This window comes from Stegastes partitus, unplaced genomic scaffold, assembly GCF_000690725.1.
Source record: "Stegastes partitus isolate 25-593 unplaced genomic scaffold, Stegastes_partitus-1.0.2 Scaffold703, whole genome shotgun sequence".
In the NCBI taxonomy this organism is placed as follows: domain Eukaryota; kingdom Metazoa; phylum Chordata; class Actinopteri; family Pomacentridae; genus Stegastes; species Stegastes partitus.
The window spans coordinates 147,465-159,900 of NW_007578434.1; the positions used below are offsets into that span (position 1 = coordinate 147,465).

The window sequence follows — 12,436 nt, forward strand, 5'->3', positions numbered from 1 at the left end:
GCTAGAATATGATGCACTAATGTTGTTGCTGTGAAGGTCCTAATGACAGTGACATCCTCTGTAACTTTGCGATGTCGCTGGTTACCGCCTCAGCTTACTCCTCAACGTCAGTCTGATCACCCTGGGACGCTGATGTTTTAAAAACCTCCCAGTCAGTGTCCATAAAACAGTCTTGAAGTGCTGAGGATGCAACCTCTGGCCAGATCCTGGCTTGTTGTTTTACTGGCCTGCTGCACTTCAGTCGGGGTTTGTAAGCAGGCACCAGCATAACTAAGAGTGGCCGAGGTGTGGGTGGGGGGTTCCTTTGTAAGCATCAGGGAAGTTTGAATACACCAAGTCCAGTATGTTCTCTCCTCTGGTATTGAAGTCCACAAATTGCTTGAACTTGGGGAGCACAGACTTTAAACTGGTGTGGTTAAAATCCCCTGCAACCACTATAAAGCTGCCTGGCTGTTTAATTAAAAGTTTACTGATGCCGTGGTTGTTTTATTTCCAATATTTTAGTTAGTATTCTAGAAATTGAGTTTTAGGTTGGAAGTTCTTTCAGTTTCCAGAAGAAAACAACTATTTCCAGCCACAACACAATGTTCTTCTTTAGCATTCTTCTATCAAAAACTGAAAAACACAATGTTATTTCTCAGAATTGAAGGAGGTGTAATGGAGTCCTTTTAACACTCTGAAAACATTTTCCAAATGTTGCAGTAAGAATGTTCCTCTGTTATTATTATGCAATATTGTAAGAGTGATTGAAAAATAACATAACATAATATGAGGCCTTAATAACGTCATTAAAACATTTTCCAGATATTACTTTGGAAATGTTCTTCATGTGATGTCATTTAAGATTGTGGGAACATTTTACAAAATAACATTCTATAACCTGTAACCTAAACATTGTCCCAATAATATCCTCCCAATGTTATAGGCAAAACATTCTTCCTTTGTTTACATATCACACTGATCTGGAGCATCGATAACATCCTGAAAACATTTTCAAAACGTTGCAGTAAGAATGTTTCTCTGTTGTTATTATGTAACATTGTATGAATGTTTTAAAAATAACACAATTTAATCTGAGCCCCCTTATGACATTCTCAAAACACTTTATGAATGTTTCCTTCACAATGTTGTTTTCCTTTAACATCATGAGAATGTTTAATAGAAGAACATTCTATAATGATTAACACAACAACATCCCCAAAACGTCCTCACAATGTTGAAGACAAATGTTCCACCTTTGTGAACATGTCACATACCAGGAATGTTTTAGAAAAAAACACTGTAATCTGAGGCATCAATAACATCTGAAAACATTTTCAAAATGTGGTTTTAAGAATGTTCCTCCTTTATTATCATTTATAACATGGTCAGCGAGAATTCTATGGCTAACTGGCGTGCATTATTTTCATGTATACGCACACGTAGTTCGACGAGTTAAATTACTGGTATTACATCACACAGCTCTGGGCATCACCATAGCAACGCGCAAATCAGCTGGCGCAGATCAGCTGTGTCTTGACATGTGAATGAGAGAAACGCGATAAAACATGGATTTCGAGGTTAATTTTAAAATATTTGGCTGAAACAAAACGTTTGAAGAATGGGAAGAGAAGGAGAGCAAACAAGAACAGCAAAAGCAAAGACATAAAGATTTATACCATGGTCAGCGAGAATTCTATGGCTGACTGGCGTGCATTATTTGCATAAAATAGTCCCAAAAACGTAGCCATTTTTTAGCAAGTTCTATTAATTAAATAAATATTTTGTGTGTTTGCTCGCTGTGTGGGACTTGGTATAAGCGGACTAAACAACTCGGAGCCGTGCATTATACGGTTTTGAATGCACGCAGCGGAGTCTACTCCGCTAAGTTTGCACGGCTCCTCGTTGTTTAATCCTTACATAAATTAAAAAGGTTTTTAAAAAATAATTATTTATATCTTTCTTGGAGAAGGTCCTTCCTTTGCTATCATGTAACATTGTGGTAATGTTTTATACATACAGGAACATTCTATGATCGCTTATCTCAACAACATGCCCAAAACATCTTTAGAAAGTTGCACCTAAAACATTATATCTTTGTTAACATTTAGTAATACAGGAACATTATTTGAAATACTAAATGTTGTTATACTATTCTTTTAAACATTACATTGAAATGTTTTTTTTTTGTTGTTGTCTTAACTTTAAGGGAACCATTTCTGAAGGCAACCTGCAGAAGCACAGCGGTTAAGAACAAGTGGCATTTATCAACACTGATGTGCGTACGACCCCTGTACGCACGTTGGATAAATACAGATTTTTTTGTACTTAGCCACACTCTACTCAATACGGGTCAATCGGCTAATAATGGCAGATACAAGTGTAAAACGTGTTCTTTCATGTCTCTAGAAGGTGGCGCTGTGACTGTGAATGGATCATGGCAAGAGAGTGTCATCAGGGCAGGACTCATGTAAAGTTTGAGGGGCTAGAACTAAAAGACTAAGGATAGTTTCCACCTGAGAGCTGTAACAGCTATCTTCCCCTCCTGACACACACACACACACACACACACACACACACACACACAGTCCTATACAGACAGCACACTAAGTACACAGTGACTCTGACTGAGGCAGAGTGCAGCATGCAGAGGGCAGGAAGACAGCACTTGCTCTTCATGGAAAAGCATCAAAGTTCAGAGGGCCGTCATGGACACACCGTTTGACGAAAACTCACAATTTTTGGTATGAGTCATCAACATCTAAAGGCTTATGCCAACGCCTTTGAGGTCAATACGGTCAACCGGCTAATAATAGCACATGTTCTTTCCTATTGCCAGCAGATGCCGCTATAACTGTGAGTGGATGTTGGCATATGGGTTTCATCGGGGCAGGACTGTGAGTAAGTATGTAAAGTCTGAGGCAGATTGGAGCATGTACAGGGTCATTAGACACGCTTCCTTTGTGATGGCGAATCATCACAATTCAGAGAGCCGCCATTGCCACGCCCTTAGACTTTTGCAGAGCATTTTGATAACTTAGAATTAGATTTTTTTTTAAAAACAAAAACTTTATTGAAATTGCTACACCACAAAAAAAAACAACACAACACCAACATAAAATCAGCAACAACAACAGCATTCAAAATTCAAAATCAGCATTCAAATTCAAAATTAAAATCATTCAAAACCCGCAACAACAACAGCAACAATAATAACAATAATGATATACAACATATAACACATTACAGTAACAACAATAATAATAATAATAACAGTAATTACTTTTACTTTTAATCACCAAGCCCTGTTGTATGCGCTGGCCAAATTTGAGGCGTGTAGGAGTTAACCTCGAGGAGGAGTTCGCTCTTGAATGTGACAAAAATCACAAAAAATTGCACAGTTATTTCAAAATGGCGGACTTCCTGTTGAGTTTACAGTATGGGTCCATGAGGCTTTTTTGTGCGTCCTGATGTGTTACATATGCCGACCAAATTTGTAAACGTCAGTTAAACGTCCTGCGAGGGCTAATGGATAAATTGCTACAGGAGGCACCGTAGAGCCATTTAGTCAAACCGTTTCCACGGCGGCAGGGATATTCAGACATCCAGTTTGATACCCCGAATCCAGCACAGTGAACGAATTGTCGGCTATTCGGCTATTCGGGCCCAGCCCTACTGCATATGTCCACCAAGTTTCATGGATGTAGGTGAAACATGCTGCCCACAGTGGATGTTACAAATTTAAAAGTAATGTTGGGGGCGCTATAGAGCCATTTTGCCACACATATGTGCAACGACCAAAACATTCAAAATTTTTCACCAGTCCTGATGTGCGTGCAAATTTTTGTGAGTTTTGAACATGTTTAGGCCCTCAAAAATGCAGTTGTTTGGGGCCATGTTTGGGCCGTAAAAATACATGTATCCAAACATCACGTTTAAAAAAACTGCTCTTAAATCGTAACTCTTTATATTTTCACCCTTGTGTTTAATTTAAAAGTCCGATGTTGTCAAAATGTTTTATAATGTTGAAGGTTTGAAAGAAACTGCCAAAATATGAAGACATTTACTACTACCACTCCTACTCACCCATACACGGTTACTTTGAAAGTTGAGGTTCTGACAGGTTATATGCTGAAAGGATAATTGTGCAGTCTACTGCAGCTTTACCACAGGTTCAAATATATGACAAGCAATGATATTGAAATAGATCACATTAAACTCTATGCATTTTTTAACAATCTGGACACAACAAAGCTCAAAGTAGATGCACAGTTATTCTTTGACAATTGTACACTGATAGAAGATATGATCAATACAATTAAAACAATTCAAAGTGGGGCCTGGATGGGTTTTCAATTGAGCGCACCTTGAAATCCATATTTGACATTTTATTGTGAGAGGACAATTGTCTCAGACCCTCTTGCAAACAACAGTTTCTGTATAGCTAAAAAAAGGATAAAAATCTCCTAGAGTGTAGTTTGCACAGCCCAGTCGGCTAGGTTGTGAGTACAAGATACTAACCAAGGCCCTCTTGCAACGCTGACAAGTAGGGGAACGGAGTACAGAACGGTTCAGTTGTCAGTGAAGGGTAAAAATGAAAAAAAATAAACCTGCTCTTAATTAATCCAAAACATTTGTTTATTTTATTAAACCAAAAAGCTGTTAGCAGCTCAGTAAATCAAATTAAATGTACAATGTATACAAATGTAACAGAAATACTGCTGCATAGTTCTCCATCCATCCATCCATTTTCTATACACCGCTTAATCCTCATTAGGGTCGCGGGGGGGCTGGAGCCTATCCCAGCGAAGGCAGGGGACACCCTGGACAGGTCGCCAGTCCATCGCAGGGCCACACTTAGAGACAGACTGCATAGTTCTCAATATCAAATAAACAAAAAATAAAATAAAAGTACAAATGCAGCATTAACAACTCCAGCTTCCAGCTTGGTCCGCTGTAAATGCAACTGAATTACTTTTCCAGTACAAAAAAGGAAGACACTGCTGCAAACAACCAAGTTCAGCAATAAATATAAAAAATAAATAAATATTTTTCAAATAAATGAAAGAAGTATTGCGCAGCCAAATTTGAGCTTGTGTGACGTTCATAAATGGGGTAAGTTTGTAAAACATGGCTAACTAGAAGAGCACTAATGCTGCCTGGCTGTAGCTTCCTCATGTATTACTGAGAAGACAGCGGTGAGGACTGAGGACTGAATGGAGTCAGAGCTCCAGCACAGTCACAAACTGTGCAACGTTTGCATAGTTCGTTATTTTTTTCTCGCAGCATGCAGTTATGCTTGGATGCTGCCTTTTCAAATGAATAAGTCTGACGTGTTGCTGGATGCATAGTTGAGGACCACTTCACAATGTGGACAAACAGCTTTTGTCTTGTTGACTTGTTTTTCTCCTTTTTCGGACTTCACCAGGAAACTGAACTGATCCCAAATGGGTGATTTTAATGATACCGGAGCGTCTTCCAGCTCTGGCTTGTTGTTGTTGTTAGCATTAGCCATCCCATTCACTAGCCATATAGACTGGGCTTATAAGGAAGCGCCGACAGGAGAATAAACGGTCCGTCACATCCTGTGGTCCACTGGAAACTCCTACTTGTTTTTAGCTCCGCAGTACTGCACATCTGTGAGTCGGAGAACGTCCACCGCAACTGTGGGCACCATGAGATTTTAAGTTTCACAATTGAAACAATTCTGTACCTTGGCCATTCTGAATAGTCTTAAAACTTTTGTACCACGGTACACGTCTGTACCGAACAGAAAGGGCCTGTAACGACAAGTACACAAGTACACCCCTACTGACAAGTAATCGTAAATACAATCATTGAAGAGGAGCAAACAGGCTTCAGACCTGGGGATTCGTCTTTTTTTTATGTGTGCAGGGTATCACGTGTTATTATCAATTCACTCAACACTGCAACCCAAAGTTATCCTGTCCCTTCATGCTGAAAAAGCATTTAAAGAACTGAGTGGGACTGTTTATTTGCATGTATTCCAGGAAAGACTTGGATTGGGACCAGGGTTTTGTAATTAGGTCAAAGTGCTGTATGTAGAACCTATGGCCTCTCTTTGAACTAATGGTATTACCTCAGATTAGTTTAGGCTTAACTGAGGGTGAGGCAAGGATGTTGTTTTTATTTAGCCCCTTTAAGACATGCATGTAATTTCATCCATCTGACGAAAAAATTAACATGTCAGCTTCATGTCTGAATGACTACTCTGGTCTCGTTTCCATAAAAGTCGCACCAGCAAACTTACTAGTTTGGTCCTAGTAACATTTCCGTATTGGTTTCAATATGCACAGGTCTGTTAAATGAAGAGACAAATACACACAAGCAGCGTTACTTTGAGTTACATGAAGTAATTAACAGAAGGATTTTTCCACATTTCAACACCAAAATTCATCCAAAAACATCACAGACTGTGTGCCAAAATCACAACAAATCTTTCCTCACCTTATTTTTCTCAACAATTTCAAATCTGCTAGACTAAAAAATGAAATATCCCTAATACAACTTTACTGCGATAAAGAGAGACACCCACTGCTTTAAGATTATTGATACTAATGACGAATGCAGTCTGAGTTATTTTCCCCCACAACACCAGCTGAAATCTGTTCCTTCCAGCTGGTCAGAACTATTCCTTCTGAGTTTACTTAATACCTGCAGTATCATAAAGCAGAAGGATCCGTATGTGTGTCTCCAAACAGAGAGAGTTGTGCACACTTTTCCAAGTAGAACAACAGAACTGGTAACTTAAGTAAATTATCATGAATATAAATTGACCCTGACAGAGCATAGAATATGGATCAGTCTAGGCCTGGAACGACAGCAAGGTTACACTGTGTTGGCCTACATGTCTTCACATCAGACAGATGAGACGTCACATGCAGAATGGCAGTTTAGTTTAAAGCTGTTAAGGTCTGCTTCTTCATAATTTATTACAAACCTGCAGCATCAGACAGAAGTTGGATCTGCGAGTGTCTCCAAGGAGAGAAAGAGAGCTGCTCTCCTTAACAACAGCAGGAAGTTCATTAGTTAGTTTTAATAAGAAGTTATCCCTGACCGAAAGAAAGTGGATCACACTGAATTCATTTTGACCATCTTCAGATTGAGTCCTGAGATTTCAGTTTTACTGTAGAAAAAATCTGAATTTATGTATATATTAGGAGTGTAAAGATTCACAGATACAACCGGAAATCGATTTTAACTTAAGCGATATGAATACATGCCTCTGAATCAATCTATATCTACTGTGGAGCGGTCGATGTCTGGTTGTACAGTTATGAATTGGTTGATTGGAGCTCTGTTACTAAATACGGCCGCTCCAGTCTCGCGAGACTCCGGCCGTGACGTATCATGAGAACAACATTAGCTTAACGTGTTTGCTAGCAACAACAACACAACAGCATGACCGACAGCACCAGTGTTCCAGTTTAACTGGTGATGTTTGCTGTGTTTATGCTCCAGATGTTCCGTTTGCAGATTCTTCATGACCAGACCTGTCTGTGTGTGAAGATAAAGATACTACATAAAGAAGACCTCAAAAACGTAAGCGTCCCTTGTTAATAAATCTAAATCCATGTCTATATCATCTACAGGACAGCAAAATCAAACGTGCTGACCAAAATAAAAAAAACACATATTTTTTAGTTCAGTGAGAGGACTTAAAACTATGTAGTCCAACGGTAAAAATACGAGTTTGGCATTCTATGCATTGTAAACGGTAAATGGTCTGCACTTACGTAGCGCTTTTCTACCTTGGTAGTACTCAAAGCACTTTACAATGTTTTCTTATTCACCCATTTACGCACACATTCATACACCAATGACGACAGAGCTGCCATGCAAGGCGTTAGCCTGCCATTGGGAGCAACTTCAGGTTCAGTGTCTTGCCCAAAGACACTTCGACTGTGGAGGGGCAAACCGCCAACCTTGCCATCAGAGGACAACCGCTCTACCACCTGAGCCACAGCCACCCTAAATTGTGCCACCGATCAGCTCGATTAGGATCCCTTTTCATTCCTATAGGTCTTTTCCATTCTGTCAGGTGTTTAACACCTGGTGGTTTTTCAGATCAACTGGTAATAGTCACAACTCAACACAACACACGCTGCCTGTTTAATACCAACACACAAAACTAATTATCGTCTCAAAAAGCAAAACCCTCAACACAGAAGCACGTTGTGTTGTTTTGTGTGGCAGTCTGTGCATTCAGTGTCAGAGATACAGAGCAGAACTTACTCGGGCATGTTCACTGAAACACACATAGCAGCCTCCCACCACAACAACACGGAGCACAACATTAGTTTTGTTTGATAAAATACATCAGAACAAACTGAGGCCATGCTGAATGTTTTCAGTTTGCAAAGTTTATGGATGCAACATACTGAAGGGGTTAATGTTAATCTTTTCTCATATTTAATACAACAACAGTCTGTCTTGTCTGTGTGTATTCGAAAACTAAACATAATGACATTATTCTGACCTGATACATTTCTCTTAAATTTTTTTCATCACACAAATAGATTCAAGCTGCATCGCATCAGATCACATTGTATCATATTGTATTAAAATGTGACGTGAGTGAATTGTATCGTAATCCATGTATCTAGATTTGTAGCAGATCGCCTCTTAAGGTAGAGATGCACACCCCTGGTATATATCTGACCCAGTGGATGGAGTGCCCCACCTCCTACTGGTCAATTGGTCGAAATGTTCTCATCCAGCTAAGTTCTCATTGGTCAGACAATTGCCAGTGAAGCCTTCCAGGATAAATCCATGATTTTTGGCGAAGGAACGAACCACCTGTAAACACCCCTGTATTTTCACAACTTTGAAATGGTCCACCTGCTAGGACTAACTTATTTTTAGCATTTACTGAACATTGACTTCTTTCATGATTTTTCGAATGATGAAAATGTTATACCATTCATCCTTGGCCACTCTCACGTAGGACCTCAATCTCACACAGTTACAAATTTTTTTTATTCAAAGTTTTCGGTCATTATCAAGCCTGCTGACTGGCACACTGACAGTTAAAAGAAAACATAGCTTTGGCAATGACTGTGTATTACTACAAGAACATTACTTGGTCACTAGTCTCCCAGATCGATGGGAATATCTATTACTATGATATGTTGTTATTTACTTTGGATGGTTTAATAGCTTTCCATATTTTTCGTTTGTTTTCTAAACACGTATATAGCCATGTATTGTCAGTTCTATAGATTAGCTCTATGAGTCCTGGGATATGAGCCATGGGATACTTTCACTGCAGTGTCACTACCTTTACTTATATTTACAACTTTTATTTACTGCACCTCAGTGAATGACATTTGCTGAGGTACACCATCAAGAGGCAAACCAGGCAAATGTTTGCTCCCACGCCCTCAAAGCAAGGAGCTCCCAATAACCACTTTGAACCATATTTTTCATCATGTCACGCAACTGGATGGCAAACTATATCACATGACGAATAGTAGTTAAATACTAGTATTTAGCTATTCATTTTGACATGCAGTGCTATGTGTGGGAAATACTGGAATGTATCTTTAACAGGCCAGAATTATGTTCTTTCACATTGCATTAATTCAGTTGTGAGTGCTCCTAGCAAGTCATCGGGGCTCATACACTGCCCCATATAAATCATCACAAGTTGTAGCCATCCAGGAATTATCCACCATCTTCACGACAGCTCTTCTCTGCGTGGACCTCCAGGGCTACAAAGACATTTTGCACTGTGTGACATTCAACAGTGCAGTCAGTCTTGACTTTGTATCATTATAATAAACTTGCTATTAAACGGTAAAACTGCACTACTGGAACAAATGGTCGAAGTTCATCACGTTGGTAATGAAATGCTGCCTGGGTGATAAAACAACAGACATGCACTGGATATGTACGGGCAACAGACACTTCAACAATATATATTAAGAAAACCTACATACATTTTCATCAGTTACGAACTTTAACATTAAATGTAAACGAACAAAGCACTTAAGAAGATGCAAAGTTTGACTGTATGAACAAATTCAACATGTGCTCCATCCCTGGTTCACAAACAGCCTATCATATCTTAATAATGGAGCCTCTTCGGCCTCCATCACTGTCACCAGGGCTTCCGTGCAAGTCTTCCATGGCTTTCTAGTTTGCAGGCACCTTTCATCACCTCCATCTGCATCCCCATACCACCCCTAATGGAGGCCCTAGGGAGATGGGCTTCATGATCTAACACATTTAATGCCCTGTGTCCCCACCACCTCCACCTACGTAATGCACTCACGGTGGCCTGCCACACATGGAGACCAGTGCAGGGCCCCGTCAGGTTACACTAAATCAAGGCAAACCACTTGGTGCCTTAAATTCAGCACAGTGCACCGGCTTCGTCCTCATCCCCTTCAATGTTCCTCACAGTTTTACTTCTTATATGATATGTATACATAATTTCTTTTTCCTTGTTAATTACTTTTTTATGTGTGTAAACATATTTAGTTTTGTGTGTTTTTCTTTGCTGTGTTAGCAATACCATTACTACCTATGTACTTTGATAAATAAGCTACAGTGGTTAAATTAAAAAATAAACTTTGACAGTTTTTTCTTTCTCCTGATCTGTTTTAAAAATAGGTTTAAAAAAAAAACAGCAGCAATTATCAATATTAAATGAAATAAAAACATTTTCTCATGATAAATGTTTCAGCTGTGGCTCCTACCCCTTATTGAAACCTAAATATTATACTGGGACCAACACTGAAACACTTAAATCAGTATACAATATATACAACATAATCATCACAACAAGAATGAACAGTGGGGTGTCCACGGGAATTTGAACACAGATTTACGACAACAGTCAATAAGCAATTTAAAGCCTGGACAGCGTCCACCAGCCCCCAAAACACAGCAGGCCCGTCCGTATGCGCTGTTCGTCCAGAGGCAGAGCAGAGAGCTGCTTAGTGACTGGACATGTGTCCGGAGCTGCACATCAGCACCGACACCAACTGCACCTCTATGTGCGTGCATGCGCGCGCTGGGGTGGTGGTGCACCGCAATACCCCCCCTCCCCAACACACACACACACATACACACACACACACACACACACATCTCAGGCAGCAGCCATGGATGTTCTACAATGTCTGTTCCTGTGCTGCAAGCTAGCTCTGTACCGCCACCCACAACTCCAGCAGCTGTTTACACAACACAGTACCACAAAGCTCAGGCGCACATTAGCCCTTTAGCTAAACTCATTTCTCTTGCGTTACATGAATATGCTGCCTGAATGACAATATGCCGAACAATAGCCATAGTTTGAACATGGCTGAAAATGAAGAAGAAAAAAACAGCTCCAGCTCACCGTCAGCAACCTCAGTCATGTTTCATCAACATTGGTATGGCAGACAGACAAGCTGGCATCGTTACCAAGCTAGTTAGCCGTCCTTACCTTGATCTCCAGCTCCAGAAAACAAAGGATGCTGGTGTGGGTTGTCTCCGTTAGGTCGCTACGTCTGTTCGGCCTGACAGCATCCTGTTACAGCAGCACCGCTGTAAAGCCACCGGGAAGAGCACCGGAGTCTCCGGTCTCCACCTTCAACATAACGTCCCAATTTTTTCTCCGGTCTATCGTGGTTGTAACGTTGCTGACACTTTTGTAAGGATGTGTGTACAGATTCGCCTTGCGTAATGCATTCTACGTGCATAATACATATATAAACAGCATTACACTTTCCACTTAGGAAAGAATGAACAGAGGTTAATTTCACAAATCAACAATAGTGAACTGTACCTCAGATCACTATAGTCTCTGGGTGGATAAATGAGTGCTGTCCCTCCCCCATGTGATACATTTGATTTAAAGACATAAATGTAAGCATGTTTGTACTTTTATTTTGAAGATAAAAATTCAATATTTTCCGGTGAGGTTTTTTTTCTTTCTTTCTTTTTTTTTTGGACTAAAGCGGCCAGCTTGACGCAGCTGCGAACAGCTCAGTCTCTGCATTTCTGCATTGAGGCGGAGAAATGGAGCTGGATGGGAAAGCTGCCATGGACTAACTGCGTCTTAACTGCATTTTCAACCGACTGTAAGCCTTTGCTTTCTCAAACCTTGGCTTTCTATGTAGCTTTTTTTAGTATATCCCCTTTATTTTTTATATATTTTTGTTTAATATAGGTGTATCTAATTGTTTGCCAATGAGTTCTCCCCTGCGAATATGAATGGAGCGGTCCATCCATTAAAGGGCCAGTGCATGTCTTGTCTTTGACAGCTGGCTAGGCCATGGATGTGCAAATGCCATAGAAACAGAAAGTCTTTCCACTGAGTTCATTAAATACCTACAGCAGCAAAATCCATTTGAACATATCCAAAGTAACAGAGCTTCACATATTTTCACTCATAGAACAACAGTGGCAGCGACTTCATTAATTACTGTGATTTTAAATTATCCCA

At 40.0% G+C, this 12,436-nt stretch overlaps 1 protein-coding gene across 1 annotated transcript in view; it reads right to left on the minus strand.

The window, feature by feature from the left end:
- The window catches only part of fam110b (family with sequence similarity 110 member B), a 60,568-nt gene extending 49,052 nt beyond the window's left edge, over positions 1-11,516 (minus strand). Inside the window, exon 1 of the mRNA XM_008290917.1 lies at positions 11,435-11,516. The gene's annotated coding sequence lies outside the window, so the exon portion shown is untranslated. The remainder of the gene's footprint in view (positions 1-11,434) is intronic.
- Between the last annotated feature and the right edge of the window lie 920 nt (positions 11,517-12,436).